At 38.7% G+C, this 17,553-nt stretch overlaps 1 long non-coding RNA gene across 1 annotated transcript; it reads left to right on the forward strand.

Annotated features, from left to right (window-relative positions):
* Window positions 1-163: 163 nt before the first annotated feature.
* On the forward strand, window positions 164-3,585 carry LOC130437600 (uncharacterized). The gene is made up of 2 exons (XR_008909210.1): window positions 164-2,785; window positions 2,898-3,585. It is a non-coding gene; the product is annotated as an uncharacterized LOC130437600 (long non-coding RNA).
* Window positions 3,586-17,553: the final 13,968 nt, after the last annotated feature.

Below are 17,553 nucleotides of genomic sequence, written 5' to 3' on the forward strand. Positions count from 1 at the left end.
AAGGTTAAGAACATAATTTTGTTTGTCAAGCACTAATATATCTACAACTTTTCTAATGATAAAATGTATGTTTATTTGCAAATGCTTAAGTAATGCCATTAAAACAGCGACATCTGCAGACAGACACAAAGCTTCGTTCTCACGTGAACATGCCAGCTGAAGATAATGAGGACATGCATTATCCCCAAGCAGTTTGATGCTTAAATACATAACACAAGACTTTAATAATAAATACAAAACAGAAACCCACGAGGGGCAACCTAACAAAACAGGAGACAGTAATAACAAGACAAGACCGGACTAAGACTAACAACATTAAAACAAAACTAAAGTAAAGATTTAACAAGAACTACAACTGACTAGACTAGACTAGACTAGACTAGACTAGACTAGACTCGCCATACAATTGACACACACACAATGAACCAGCATTGGACAGACAACACAGGGGCATAATAAAGGGAACCAAATGAAGAGGGGAACAGGTGTGGGGCATGAAATCATTAACAATCAATAATGAGGAAACGAGAGGGCGGAGACAAAGATGAGACTGGAGAGTACGGAAGGCCATCAGTGCCAAATTGTCTCTCTCCACATTGCCACTAGAACAAGAAAAGCAAGACAAGATGGGGCGGAACAATGACAGCCCTATCCTGAAGTGTGACCAAAAAAGAAAAAGAAGTAGCGTCACGTCTTAAGACTTTAGTCATAACTAAAGCAACTAAAAACATGGCACATCATTAAACACACGTGGTTTGTTTGATCTGTAAGAGTGTTTAGCTCATTTGTTGGAAAATAAACAAAAATCTGTTTTTCTAAACACTGACAACTTTGAGATCACTGGCAACAGATGAAACAAAATATCAGTTTATTTTTAACACTTTATTTGAATGTATTCTGAAGCTCTTTGAATGCTATTTTCAGTGTAAAAATGTCTCTCACGTACCTTCTTGGGATCAGTTCCACATTTATGGAATGTTCTGCCCACTGCTTTTAGATCAGCAGATTCTGTAGCCATCTTTAAGAAAACACATCTTATCCATCAACACCTGACTGATCAGATCTGAGTTCTATCTCTTTTCTGCTCTTTCAGCTCTGTTTACTGTTGTAGGCTTTAGAGACCAGTTTTCTTTTTATTGCACTAATGCTTTTTGCTTCCATCGTTTCCCACATTTGTATGTCGCTTTGGATAAGAGCTAAATGTAAATGAGTCAATCACGCACACGTCAACAACATGTTAATGAAAGTTCAGAGAGATCTTGTAGCTGCAGACGTACGGACGGCGCTTGACATCATGAGGACTCTTTTAGTTCTTCTGCTCTTATCAGGTCAGTTTCACAAATGTCAAATTTATCATGAACATGTTTGATGTAATATAAGCTGTTTTCATGAATGTGGAGTGAAGTAACACATGTTCTGTGTGTGTTTCAGCTGTGTTAGATGTCTTGTTCTCACAGAGGTTTATCTATGTGAGTTCGACTATGACCTGGTATGAAGCTCAGAGATACTGCACAGAAGTGTACACCGATTTAGCCACAATTACAGACATGACCGATGAAAATAAGGCGAGGAGCTATACAGGGGGATCTGGAAAGGTTTGGATTGGACTGTATCGTAAGAATGTTATCTCTCCATGGATCTGGTCTGATCAGAGCAACTTCTTATTTAACCGATGGGCTGCTGGACAGCCAAACAATTATGGGTCCTTTCAATTCTGTGTTGCTGCGACAGCTGGTGGATGGGATGATCAGTCATGTACAGAACAGTTCTCTTTTGTTTGCTACAGTGGTGAGTATCGACCGTGTGGTTTTCTGTAAGAAAATGATTTTCTTTAATAAAGTTAAATGTTTGATCGTTTTGTAGGGGCTTGACAAACGCTCAATTTTTATGGGTGTGCCGCATTAAAGACTTGGAAGTAAACGTCCACTGCTATGATTGCATAGCAGTTTGCGTAGTCTTGCGTTGGAGCCTTATGTGAATTTTCTTGTACACATAACTGACTTATTTCCCGGATGTGATGTCAAGGCTTTGCGCATAGTTTGTATCGCCTATAGTTGTATGGTGTTTAATGATAAATGACCGTACCTGTCAGCATACTCGTGATCACGATCCGGACAGAAGATCACTGCGATCGCGGGTCTCAAATGTTAAGAGAGATTCCAAGATAAATAAACAAAAAGGAGACTCACGGTAACTTATGGATACGACCTAGCACCCGAAATAATACCAAAACAATTGGTATTTTGACTTTAAGCTCAAGGCCTGGTGTCAATAACAGATGCTATCTCAGTAACAAGGGTGTTTTCAGTTCTGACACTTGAATACGATTCCTTCTTGTATAACAAAAGCTTGGGTTAAAATTGAGGTCTTAATTCATTCCCCCTTTAATGAATGAATGAGGTTGGCCACTTGCAATTTAACTCTGGGTTTACCAAAGAAAAGCTGCTCCCAACCAGGTTAGTTTCAAGGTGCAAGTTACTACAGTTACTGACTCTGAGTATAAGTGACCTCTCCTTTAGAAACAGGCTTCGGTTACCCTGCTCTCTCAGGTTTGACACACCTCACAATCTGAAACGGAAAACCCAGAGTTTCCCTCAGTTCATGGTTGATATACTCAAGATTTTTCACTAAACCTCCTTTCTGAAACTGCTACATTAGCTTTGTTATTAATTTTTCTCCCACCGCTGCTCCTCCCACAGAGAAGAAGAGACAGGTGTTGAGAGTGGAAGTGAAATCAGATGAGAACGTGAACGATCCTGAAGTGAAGAAGAAAGTTCTGGAGAAGGTGAATGATGTTTGAATGTGTTTCTTCATGTTTATTGCTGATAGATAATGGAGTTCATGATGCTGATTTAAAGTGATGTAAGTCTGATGATGATGGTGATGATGATGTTCAGATCCAGCACATCCTGAACATGAAGGGCTTGGAAGGCAACGTCACGCTGTCATGGAGAAATCAATCCGATGGGAATGTCTTCCAGAAGAAGCAGAAGAATAAAGAGACTCAGCACACCTGCCATTGAACTACAGCTGCAGACTTCATTATCATACATAGATATGGTATATGCTACAGGTGTATATACACACAATAATATAAAAGTCTTAATCCTCTGAGGTAGTGCAGTGACATAAAGCAATAGTGCATCCGAGTCAAATAGTAAGGAGGTTATTGCACCTTTATAGGAGTTTTTATTGCACATTTTCATGGTGGGGAGTGTGTAAGAGGTTATCCCCTTACCCGCTGTCTGCACCTGGGTCCTCTGTCCTTGTTCCCTCACCATTTCATGACATGGGGCAATTCATGCTATTAAGAAACCATTAACTACGACTTTTCCCCCAATAAACTCTTAGTTTGTTGCTTATTAATAATTAGTAAGATAGTTGTTAGGTTTAGGTAAAGACGAGACCGGAGAGAGTGTGTGGAAGGCCATATGGGCCATAATTGCCTCTCTTCACACAAAACATGGGGTTCTCTCATGGTTCTGTAACATCTTGTCTTGCTTTTCTTGATCTAGTGGAAGAACAATGACACAGATTAAAGATGTTTAACAGAAAAACCTGTAAATAAAACAAGAATTCAGTCAATTTGATGAAATATTGGTTGTATTTTTCATTATTACACTTTGTAATGGAGACCAGGAGGCCTATTACAGTTTCTCATTTTAGGTCATAACTGAAGATTTGATACGTTAAAGATTTTTCGCAAATTCCCATCACAGAAGCAAATCTAACACTGTGTCCTAACCAAAGGCACCAGAGCTGTAGTGATGTCACACTGAGGAAGGGACGATTTAACACGGAACTTGGGAAAGGTGAAAGATTTAATAAACTAAAGGTGATAACAGGAACAAAAACTGGGTATTCAAAAACATCCACGGGATCAAACAGGGTTTTCTAATAAACGTCCAAAGAACACAGAGGGTCATCCAACATAGCATCACATTACATTTCCATTTAGTCATTTGGCAGACGCTTTTATCCAAAGCGACTTACAGTGCACTTTTTACAGGGACAATCCCCCTGGAGCAACATGGAGTAAAGTGTCTTGCTCAAGGACACACTGGTGGTGGCTGCTGGGATTGAACCAGCAACCTTTGATTTACCAGTTCAGTGGTTTAACCCACTAGACCAGTGGTTTTCAATCCTGAGCCTGGGGACCCACCACTCTGCACATTTTCAATGTCTCCCTTATCTAACACACCTGATTCAAATCATCAGCTCATTAAGTGAGACATATATGAATTGAACTAACTGTGTCATTTAAAAGAGATATACAAAATGTGTAGAGTGGTGGGTCCCCAGGCTCAGGATTGAAAACCACTGCACTAGACCACCATCTCACATTAATACCAGACTATAAAAAAAGGGCAGGTGAGAATATATATTGTCCAGGTAATGGGTTGCAGGTGCAAAAGTCAATGATGACTGTCACGGCCCCTCCTCTGCTTTGCAGGGGCGGTTCCTCCTGTAGGCAGAGGAGGGTCGTTAGTGATTGGAGCCACCTGGGCTCAGGGTATTTAAACTGCTTCACTAACCTCTCTGTCTCTGGCTCTGCTCCTCCAGGTATGATCCTGTTTTGTTTGTTCCTTTGTAGTTTTACTTAGTTTCCACTCAGTCATGTTCACACCCACACAGATTCACACATCCATGCACTTTGCATACACTTTATATTATGACATTATCACACCTCATTCCTTTTTCTTTGTTTAAAGTTAATAGTTTGGGTTTACAATAAAGACAACCTTTTTTGGCCTATACCTTGTTGTGCGTGTCCCCTCATTTTTGCCACAGGCTATGAGCCGGCCTGTGACATGACGGACTCGTGTGGGAAAAGGACATCCCGGTGAAAAAATGGGGAAAACAGACTAGGGGACCGATGGAGTGTTACATCAATACTCGACAAAAGCTATGTTTTCCATTTTATTCAACAAAATTTTGTCCCAACCAGAAGCAACGAGCAATGACTGTTTCTTTTCTGGAAAAGGTTTCTATTTCTGAGACGTCGCGGCTGACAGCTCCGCCCACACTACGGTCTCATTCGATGTAAGTTCTGCACTTCATGAATATTAATTGCCAAACATGGATGAGGAAAGGCTACTGTATATAGGTTTGATTACATAAATCTAGATTCTGAAATGATAGCGTTGCGTCCGGTGAGACATTACTGAAGTCATTATTATGAAATAAATCTTATTACGACATAAATATTTTCTCTCATACACGTTGCTCATAAATAATCGTACCCTTTTATTCAACACTTTTTGCGACCTTCTTTTTGCCAAGATAAAAGGTCGGAGTCTTCACATATAATGCCTGATAACTTCAGAGAACACTTGACCAGAGATTGAGACAGTTCCTTCAATACGGTTCTCTCCAGACCCTTCAGACTTCCAGCTCCTTGTTGGTGCTTCTCCTCAGGTCAGGGAACTAGGCCGCCACTGTCAGCTTTCCTGTAGCACAGTGGCAAGAGCGTTGCGTTAACAACGCAAGGTTGTGGGTTCGATCCCAGGGGATTGCAAATACCTATGTATAAATGTATAGGATAAAGCAATGTAAGTCGCTTTGGATAAAAGCATCTGCCAAATGCGTAAATGTAAAGGTAATGTCATCCAGGCCGCCCAAATGTCTTTCTTCACAGCTTTGAATGGCTAAAGGTGGCACCAGCCGATGAATGAGGGTGTCTTCTAGCGAAACGATTAGTCATTTTCTTCTATGATACAAATCTATATATTCCAGATCATTTTAAGTTCATGGCTCTGGGGCGCCGAGCCAAACGGCTGCTAGAGTGAGAGAGACAATAGTCATCTACTAGAGGGAGACATCAGTCGTCCTCAGCTAGTGCCTACAATTCCTGCAAAGTTGTATTTCATTATAGTTATCTCTGAATTTGGTAAAAAAAAGGTTTCTGCAAAGTGCGGCAAGTGCTGTCTGCACACTTCAGCAAGTATTTCCCTGAGCAGGAGTGCGTTTCCCGAACAGCAACAGACCACCATAGTATGATGGATCATTAGGGAAATTAACAACGTAGTTATGACTGTTTCCTCAAAATAGTATTAACTCATTTGAACCAAGTTGGATCAGCAGTCTCGTTGATGATGCCACACACCTGGAGGAGTAATGACGTCTACTATCGAATTAATATGAAAATCTTGCTGTAAATAACATAGATTTTTGTTTTCAGTCGTTTTATTTCATAATATTTCAATCATTCATACGTTTCCGACTACTTAACTCCGCCCAGGGATTCCCCAGGGTCCAAGAGCCCTTAGCTTCATGCACATTGCAGGGGCAAAGAGGAGGTACAAACATGCATCTTATCAACCTTATATAATCATGTATATTTGTTTTATGTGTGGGGTGACGGGAGTTGGCGAGTAAAAAAAAAAAAAACTTTTCCCTGCAAAATTTGTTAACATGGTCTTGACATGCACATTTTCTGTAGGTACGTTTAATGATCATTAATTGGTTTGGTGTAAAGTTATTAAGATTTTGAACGGTCTCTCTGTCTAGCACCAGCTTCCCTTTACCTGTTTGAAATGATGAGCGGCACAATCAAATCGGCTTATTTCTTGAGGAGAAATCCATACAACTACACTGCACACAGATTCACTTTTAGCTTTATTATGACTGTTAACATTTACAATATTTCCAAATCCTTTTAAAGCAAAGTACAGATATGAACAATATATAGAAAGTAAACAAGTTTGAATACAATGATAGGTAAATAGAAAGAGTTCTTGTATAACATAAAATGAAATAAATAATAGCTATAAAAGGAAATGCTATGAAACGGGCTAAATATAATGAATACATTGAGCCCATGACACACTACTGCTGTTCTACAAACTATATCTTGGGCTATGACACTAACAACACAAATTCAGTGAGGATTTAGGCACCAGATCAATAATAGAGAAAACTATGATAGAAATCACTGAATAAAATCAACGAGCATTTGCATAAAGATTCAGTCTGTACATCTAGGCTTTGGTTTGAGAAGAGGAGGAAAAGTTATAGCAAAAGTCGATATCTAGAATGGGGAAAATGCAAGTATTGACTGAGAATCTGCGGTCGGTAGGAGATGAGCCAGATGACTTTCTTTAACGCTTAACGAGGTTTAACATACCCAAGCATGACCAGGACATTTCTGTCAAGCCTTGTCAAAAACACTAGCCGCTGTTAAAAGAACGATTTCAATTGTCCATTATAAGAAAACAGTTTAACGCAAAACCAAATTTCTATTAAACCTTAAATGTAATAAACAATACAGCTACTGTTAAAAGAACAAGAACTTAATTGGGCTCAAGGCAGTTGTTTTTGTTGATATCAGTCATAAACAAAATGTACTTAATTCGTTTTTTTTGTAAAGTGTGCAAGTGACGCCCGCACTGACACAGCCAGACTCCTTGGTCCTTCATCTCCATGGCGATGATGGCATGTGGTTTAAATCAAAACAAACAAATTTGAAAGAGGGGGGGCAATTCCCCCATTCCATCATGTGATGCCTGCATCGACACAGACAGAGAACTCGGTCCTTCATCTCCGTGCGACGGTGGCGTGCAGTTAAATATCTAAACAAAAAAAATTGAAAGTGGTGGGGACACGAACGGGATTTTGAAAAGATGAGGAGCCATGTCCCCTTTGTTCCCAGTGGAAATCACGCCCCACATCCAGAACCAGGTTAAAGATGTTTAACACAAGAACCTGTAAACAAAACATAGATTCAGTAAATCATATATATTCTTTATTATCACACTTAATTGTAAAGACCAACAGAATTTTTTTTTTGCGTTTATTTTCTTAAGTTTATCCAGTACATTTGTTCTTTTTCTATATTTTTGTTTTCTGTTATTCAAAACTGTATTTCCCAATTTTGGTCCTGAATCACCCCCAGCACAGCTTTGACATATCTCTCTCGTTAAATACACAACTGTATTAAACAACTGTTGTTTAATTTAAATGATGGATGTCAGACAGAATTATGCTTTCTGGATGCAGTTATAACTACAGTTTTTTACCCAATGATGCTGTGTTACTTAAGCAGGAAGTTACATCATAATACAGGAGCTAAAGGTGTCACTTCACTACATTTTAAAGTGTGTACTCGCCTCTCTCTTCATCCTTCTGTTCTTCTGTCTTGGGTAGTTGTGTCCAGGACAGTTTAAAATCAGAGATGTTCAATCCCAGAACAGACCGCAGCTAAAATTCATCAAATATTTCAATCCGCAGATTAATTGAAATGTCATTTCTCATTCTCTCATCACCACTCATCTCATGTATTTACACAAACAATCTCTTAAAGGTGCCGTTCACTGTGATTACACATTTCAAGCTTTAGTTAGTGTGTAATATTGCTGTTAGAGCACAAATAATATCTGTAAAATGATATTAGCTCAAAAGCTCAAAGTTCAGTGCCAAGCGAGATATTGTCATTAACAGAATTCACTTATCAAGGACTACAGAGAACTGCTGGATCGGACTACAGCCCTCTACTTCCCGGGTACATGATGTCACTATTCCGAGTGCTTTTAATAACCTCCGCCCAAAGGAATACGCCAATAAAGGGGCGAGATCTTCCTTATAGAAGAGGTAGAGCCACAGGAGTAGTGTTTGGTTATCAGAGATTGTAAACATTTGTCTGAGCTTCACACTAAACTACTTTCACTTTCATCACAGTCCTACAGCTGGTTATAAGAGTTCAGTAACACACATTCTAAGACAACCAACCCTCAAATAACAGCTTTATGACTTTAACATCGACTGTGAAAGCTGTTCGTCAAAGATTGACGTTTGCACATGCACTAGCAGACATTCGTTACACTTTGATGGATCCACATGTTTTTAACTAATGAAGTGAATTTGACGGCATTGTTTTTGCTGAAAGCCAAAGTTTATGAATACGTGCACTGAAAGGGGGACCGACCAATCACGTCAATCCCGGTCAGCTTTACCAACGAGAATAGGGACAGCGGTGGAGAAAAGACTTGTAATATGTGAAATATAAAGCATTTTTTGAAACTAGAAACATGAACATCCATTGTTAAACACCCTAAACACAAAATCAAAGCTTCGAAAACAGCCCAAGAATGGCACCTTTAAATCATCATTTTAATTTTTGTATTTTAAGACTCTTTTTTTTCTCACTTGTTGAAGGATTTTGTCGCTCTCAGCTAATACATCACCACTGGAGGACAATTTCAGTCTCAGAAAGTGTTTTCTTATACGATCTGAAACACAAATTCAACAATGACATACACGTTAAACCCTGACCCTTCTAATGCGTTCTATTGTGCGCTGTGTCAGGTGTAGACACGGTGTGAGACCACGATAATAAACGCAGAAGGTTTTCCGATGTGTTTATGAACAGTTTCACATACACACGACAGCATTGTCAAAACGATCTGCATTCACACGGATCCGGGAAAACGAATGAAAACACTGTATTAGGCATGCCAGGCCAGTGGATGGTGGTGTTGCATTGTAAAGGAATACGACGTGTCTACACACATGGGCTACACAGCTATAGACTGTTTCACCTGGACTGCACTTAATGTAATGTTATGTAATGTCACACAAAACTATTCTCTGAGTTATGACTCATTCATTCAGTAATTACATTTTCCATAGACCTCCACTTCGCACAAAGTCATATAAGCTGTACGTCCAGTCATGACCACATTCACAAAACGTCCCTCCATCCCATGACATGAGTAACTGATGGTGTGACCAGCTAGAAGACCAGAAGTTACAGCACATCTAGAGAAAGAAAATCAAAGTCTCTAAAGATTCATTTTGATTTAAATTGATCAATCTCAAAAGAGTTGTTTATTTGGAATAATTTACATGGGATTGTTGTTGCCGTTGTAGTCCAGTGAGTTTCCAATACGAATCTCTGCGCCATTGGTTCGTTCCTCACAGCACCCTGGTCTGGCACTGATGATCACTGTAGTAATCTCATAAATATCCAAAAGATCCAACCTCCACCACGGGCTAGTTTGATAATCTGTTGCAGCACAGTATGTACCAGTATCTAGTCCGTATCTTACACCATCTATGGCATGCTGAGGTACACGGCCGGTATATATTGATGACTGTGTAACTGTCCCATTAAATGCTAAATTACCTAATAAAGATGTATTCAAAGAGAGTTGATCAGTCAATGTGTCGATATATAAGTACATCTGTGAGAATCAACTAATAACCATTTGAATCTAATAACCAATAATATGATACTTCATTACTGTTTTAAGATCAATATTAATATCAACTTATTAAAAACAAGAAAGCTCAACTTTAAACCTTAAATGGCACAGGTTAATTCTCTGATCAATGACTTATAAATCACACATTTTGAATGATTGATCAGTTAATATAGCTGCAAGATGTTATACGGGGCCAAGCCCCTAACATGCAGCACACAGCCATACTTGCACAGAGCAACAACAGGAAAAACTGAAGATATATAACATATGTGTAAAACAGAGAATGAGTCAAAATGAATTTATACTTTATACGTAAGCCCAACAAACGCACAATTCGAGGGATTCGAACCCACAAGCACAATTACTCTAGACTTGTGGTTTAGTAATTCACACTCAGCTGTTACTTTGCACCCAGGCTCCTGAGGAGCCATTTTAAAGCTGCAAGCAGTGATATGTACCAATACACAAAGCTGCAGCTATGCCAGGTATATACAATCAGTTTAGTTTAATACGAGGAAGAGACAATGAGGAGGTTTTTCTCCCAAATTTCCCTAATTCAAAAATATGTACCAAATTTGAACATATCGTTCATGAGATATTGCAATTCATGACAATTTTCAAAATGGCTGCAAGTCTGTTCATCTAGAGATCATATGAGCCAATGACAAGGGGGATGACTTGTACCACTTGGTTCAAAAGTTACAATTTAATATAATTTTTAAATTGCTATTGGCGCTATGGAGTGAGTTCTAGAGACCCTTTATTTGGTCACATGACTATTGTGGACTAACACTACGATTGTCCCATATTTTAGCATTTTCCTACATATAGGAAGGGCTGTCATAGACTCCTATTGGTTAAAATAGAATTTTGACTTAAATCAGCAATAGTGGACTTGGCCACTAACAAGTCCACTGTTCTAGCACTATCTAGAAATATAGAATAATGTTTGAGAAGTTACCTGTGTCGTAGACCTCCACCTCACACAGAGTCAGACGAACTATATGTCCAGTCATGACGACATTTACATAACGTCCCACCAACCCATGACATGAGAAACCGATGGTGTGACCAGGTAGAGTATCAGGTGTTACAACACATCTAGACAGAAAGAGAGAAAATCAATGAATCTCTGTAGAGGCGTTTCAATCAATCAATCAATGAAAAGTGTTGAAGTGATGTCATGAATAACTTTACATGGGATTGTTGTTTCCATTGTTCTCCAGTGAGTTTCCAATACGAATCTCTGCTCCACTGGCTTCAGACAAATAGCCTTCATGAGCACTGATGATCACTCTACTAATGTCATAAATTTCCAAGAGATCCAACCTCCACCAAGGGTTACTTTCACTTATTGTCATGGAGCAGAATGCATCTCCATATCTTACATCATCTATGGCTTTGTCAGCTACATAGACGGTATGTGTAGATGACTGTGTAACTGTTCCTTTTAATGCTAAATTCTCTAGAAGATATATATTCAAAGATGTATATTTGATTAGTCAGTCTGGAGATGTGTATAAAGAACATTTTAATGTTTGAAAGATGAAAGTGTATCGAGAATGTCAGAATCTGTTCAGCTCATCAAACATAAATAAGACTTTTAGATCCTAGTGTGACTTTGTTGTCTGAATTGTGTCACAGGTGTTTTGGAGTGATCGACTGTGTCCTTATGAATTCATTCTTCACACGTCAAAAGCGCAGAAGGTGTTCTATCAGTTTGATTCACACAACGCACATAAACTAGCAGCTTAACAACTGTTCACGTACATTGACTAGTCTACATGCACCTTGATAACACAATGTACATTTTTGTTAAAGTTGTGTTTCATTTTAATTTTTACTGTTTGTTTATTAAGTTTAACATACTGAATATGAAGTACACATAAAAAATTTACCATCGGCAGCACAAAACCCCCCTGAAAAATATTCTCACACATTTATATATTGGTATTATCAGGCAGAAATGACAAGGCACTGGCACGACACTGCCCTCAAAACAACAGTTTAACACAACAGTTAGTTAAAGGGGTTAAGAATAAGCCAATCAGAGACCGTGTTATCAGGGGCGTGTTTACCATTTGGGGAACCTAAGCAAGCTCAAGACCTGAGGCTTGGTTTGAATTGCACAGCAGCATTGAGTTCATGGAATTATTGAGACCTACATACAAACAAATATAAACTGGATTTGTTTTTAACGTTGAACCCCATAACACCACAACATTCTCTACAGGTTTGTTATGAGAATAAACCTTCTTGGTTTAGGGAGGAAAACATGTCCTTTAAAGAAAGTAAAAGGTGCAAGATTCTTCTTTTCATGATTCTTTTCATAGTATTGTTTTGCTATATTCGTTAAATACGTTTTAGATTTCTTTCCTTTTCTTTTGCTTTCTTTTCTTTTTGAGCTCCGCTTTGATACGTTTCATTGCGTATATTTTAGTGTCTAAATCAAGCGTCAAATGATTTTACTACTTGTGGTCACTAGGGGCCCTCCAAGCATGAGGGGCCCTACTCGATTGCGGGGTGGTTAACAACGCCACTGCATGTTATTGAAGGAGGTGCACAATCTGGCAGGGGTGCATTTCGCAGCACAACACTGGTTTCATGTAATCACCTTAATCGCATTTATGCTGCTCTGACCAAGGTGCGAATGTGCCTCCGTCACGCAATTTAAGCGCACATTTGTAGTAATCATGACATTCTGGAGTTTATCATCGACGCAACTCGCTGTCAGCAACCTCTGCTCCTTAACTTCATACAAAGACAGTGCGAACGTGATAACACAACTGTTGCGGAGGCATTTTCCATCATAATTCTATATGCGTCAAGGCACTGAATAACCATAAAATACGTCCACACAACGCTGTTTTACATGTGACGTGAATAAATTAAAACGATATCCAGTAACACACACCTAGTGTCTCTGAGATCATCTTTTGTGTTGTGGATTGCAGCAAAAAATCAGACTAAAAAAATGTTCATGTTCACGGGAGTAAAGAGGTTTGCTCACGTCCTGTTACTGCATTTAATTCCTTACTTTGGTTATAGAAATAACTGCATTAGTGCTGCGCATTTAAACGTAGTCACTGAAGTATCTTTCTGATACTTTATAACGGATCTTAGTTTAAAGGGGACCCATTCTCAAAAATGAAAACTCTCTCATGATTTACTCACCCTGAAGTTGTACGATAACCCTGGACCTCCGTTCATCTTCGGAACACAAATGCAGAACGTTTTGATAAGGTTTCTAAGGAGCTTTCTGTCCCCCACAGACGGAGTTCACAACGCATGCGTGACGTGTTGAGCAGACGCAGGAGCTTCCGTTCTATGTCAACACCACGTGTAAGTTGTTGGTTTTGTTTGCGCACAAAAAGTATTTTCGTCACTTCATACAGTTAAGGATGATGCGCTGGAGTGACATGGGCTATTTCAATGATGTCTTTACTCACTTTCAATGCTTTGAATGATGGTTACGTTGCAGTCTATGAGTTAAGACTGAAAGCTCCCGGATCTCATCAAAACTATCTTCATTTGTGTTACGAAGTTGAACGGAAGTGCTCGATTATCGAATGAGTTCAGAGTGAACAGACTATTCAGATTCACAGTTTTACATCATTCTATAATTTCTATGTGAAGAATCAAAAGAATTGATTACCTGATGAAATACCTGGAATACAAACAAGACCTGTTGAAAAATCATTTGAATTTTCTCTTTAAAAGCGGTGTTAAAGATTAGAATGGCAGATGACTGACAGCATGTATAATGTTGAGATGATGATGTTAGGTGTACACACCAGAAATTAAGCTCAGATGAATGATTTTGTCCATCTCACTGCTGGACAGAATGAATATAAGAATGGAGAATATAAGAGGATTGAGATTCTTATGGGTTATGAGCAGAACTTACCTCTGGAGTTACAGATGAAGATTAAACTCAGTGTGAGAGTCTTCCTCTCTTCTTCACTCTTCTAGCAGTCTATCAGTACATCCCTCTGGACATTTGACTGTCACTGTTTCCACCCTCATCATGACGTCACCACAGTCTGATTTTCTGATGAATGTTTAGAACATTTCCCAAACTTCTCAAATGAATGAAATGAAAGTTGAATGGCAACACAAACATATTTAATGGCAAGATAGTAAAACTATTGTCAGTGACAGTCATTCACTGCGATAAACTGTTTATGATATGATTCATCACAAGTCAAATGATTTTCAGTGATCAACATCATCCGATAAACCAACTTTACTTGTTATTTCAAGTCTAATTTACAAATCAAATTGGGTGTCATGAAAATGAGGATCTTGTGAGGTCTGTACCAGGACAACAGCAGATAAGCAAAAATAAAATGATGTTTGTGTTGATGTTATTTTGATTGATTGATTTCATGAACACAAGTCAACGAAAGATTATGTTTTCTCGTCCTGATAATCCCTCTCATCATGTTTTGTGTCATGACCTCAGAATAAAGACATTTTCTTATGGACCATTGAAACCCAGAGTTGATTGAATGAAAGCTGAACTCAATAGACTGACGTTGAACTCATTCTCTACATGTTATTGAGTCGTGAAGTCTCTCAAACATGTGTATTTTTGTTCAATGAACTTTGTGATTTAAAGTTGTGATAACACAAAGTGTTGAAAGAATTCATGACCAACTCTGTCGACCATTAGATTAACTCAATTCTCCACAGAAATGTATTTTGAAGTACATCAATTTTTTTTCTAAAACGTTTGTTAAAAACTCAAATAAAGTGAGAAAAATCTATTTTTTTGGAAACATAAATCATTGAAATATTCAGGCGCAAGGGTTTATAGTTATTCTTCATCATTTTAAGTTCATTGCTCTAAATGTTTGGGTCATGTTTAGTTGTGATATGATGTTCTCATGATCGTTGTAACGAGTATTACAATCTTTCGTTTGCTCTCTGAAACTTTCCAGTGTTCGTTTCAGTAGGAAAATCCTGCCGTGCTCATCGGAGAGTCTTCATATATGATTTGGATAAACAAATTTGGCTTCCCAGAATTTGCAATGATTTAGCAGAACTGATCTCACGACGGTCAAATCATTTCTTGAAACTGAATATTGAGTCCAAATAGGTTCTGGGGTCTTTAAATGACAGCGGTGACCTGTACTTCACTGCAGATTTTATGCCGAAACATCATTAGGGAGTACTGCACTTTAAATACTTTGAAAAAGTTGTCAACGGAATTTTTGCTAATTTAAATGTCATTGAGCAGGTTTAGGGCCAGATTTACAGGGCAAATAAGCATGACAGCACAATGAAAAATAAATGCAGATGGGAGTGGAACTTTCTGCAGGTGATTTGCTGACACACATTTAGGGACACAGGCGCAACATCTCATTTCCATAATGACCTACACAATGCTTCTCACATTAGAATAGAGTTGATGAGGTGAGGTGTTCAATAATGACGCAGACACCAGCACAATCCTTCAAATAATCTCTCATGAATATCGTGTTTGACACAGAAACTCCTAAGTAAATGCAATATGGTTGCTCTTCACAAAATGACTTTCTTACTTGGTATTTTGTCTTGTTTTCCAGTTTAAATGGCTAAAAAGGACTGAATCAAGATGCATTTTCTTTACAAGCAAAATAACCTAAGAAAATAAGTCTTGTTTTTAGACTAAAAATATGAAATTTCAGTACATTTTTACTTGAAACAAGCAAAAGACACATGCTTTTGAGACATCAGACAGATTTTGCCCCCCCATCGACTCCTAAAGCAGGAAATAATACAATGGTAGTCAAAAGTGCTCCAGAACTCTCTGCTGTCCTACATTCTTATACATACAACATATATAATGTATGGAAGTCAATTTGGGGCAAGATCTGTCTGGTTATAAGAATTCTTTCAAATATCTTTCTCCGTGTTCATCAGAACAAAGACATTTCTACACATTTGGAACGACTCATAGGAGAGTAAATGATGACAGAATTTTCATACTTCGTAGAACTATCACTTAAACTTTACGTGAGACAATACTTCTTAACTTGTTCCCCAGTTTCTTGTTAGGTGGGCAACCATAGGATATATTTTGACACATACTTGAAGAATAATCCTCATTGACAAAAGACAATAGTTTATCTCATCTTAAATTATATGAAGTGTGTGCTGCAAACGTGAACATTTTTGATGATTGGTTGCTCCATGGTTTTTGGGCTTTCAGTTTTACCCCATAGTTTGTGCTTGTTTGCATTGGCCGCCTGCAGTTTTTCAATTGTTTTGCCTCCAGATAATTGCCATAAGGTTGACCCTAAATGGCTCTACAGACCTTTGACTGGATTTGCTGTCATGTAAAAATCTTGAGATGACAACTAGATTCCTGCAAACATAATTGAGTCATTTGTGTTGTATAAACCTACATTGTACAACTTAAACGCCTATAATTAGAAATCTGTGTATTTATATAGCACATTTCACACACAGAGCTCATTCAAAGAGCTTTACATAATACGCTCTGATTCACGAGTTCACTTTGAGGTCAGCAGCTGCCCCTTGTGGCTAAAGTTTTCTAAACTGTGATGACGTAACGAAGCCTCTAAGCTTCATGAAAGAGCGTTTCATTAATCTCCTATCAGTGGGCAGTTGTCTATAGAGAATGTGAAGCTGATGTCATGCCCTGTGTTCATGTTGCGGTGTCGCCGCCATCTTGTGAGGATAATACTACACAGCTGTTATTGTTTTGATATGTTCAGTTACTTGTCGGCTTATTCTCCGGCTGCGTAACATACAGACGTAACGTACAGGCTAAAAACCTGCTGCTGTTTTTGTCTTCGTTGTTAATTAAACAAAAAATACAACATCACAAACTTCTCTTGACTTAAAGGCGGGGTGTCTGATTTCTCTTAGGCGTTGTTGATGTTCAAATCACCAAAACGGACACACCCCTAACCCAATCTTTCGCTTTCGTCAGCGCTCGGCTCGGCTAATGACCGTCCTGTGTACTGTGAAACCCTCCTGCTGACTGGCTACAAGGTTGTTTTGGTAATCGGCCCGACTCGAATTTTCTCGAATGTTCCGTCGAATTTGAGGGGATTTCTGAGTCGGACGACTCCTCTTTTGAGTTGTGCCTAATTTATCCTTTCTTGTACGTCGTTTGTCATCCAGTGTACAGTGGGATTCGAGAGCCAATTACCATCTCCTGACCGGTAATCAGAAGGTCGGAAGAATTTCTGACATGTCAGAAATTTTGGTTGCTGTTCGTGATAGTATCGCAGTGTTGAAACCGAGTTACGAACCGATTGGTCCAAATTCGTTATGTTTTCTCTCACTGCGCAAAAATCAAACCATGGCTTTGTGTCGTGTGGCATGGACTGAAGTG

The sequence above is a fragment of the Triplophysa dalaica genome, chromosome 1 (genome assembly GCF_015846415.1).
Source record: "Triplophysa dalaica isolate WHDGS20190420 chromosome 1, ASM1584641v1, whole genome shotgun sequence".
In the NCBI taxonomy this organism is placed as follows: Eukaryota; Metazoa; Chordata; class Actinopteri; order Cypriniformes; family Nemacheilidae; genus Triplophysa; species Triplophysa dalaica.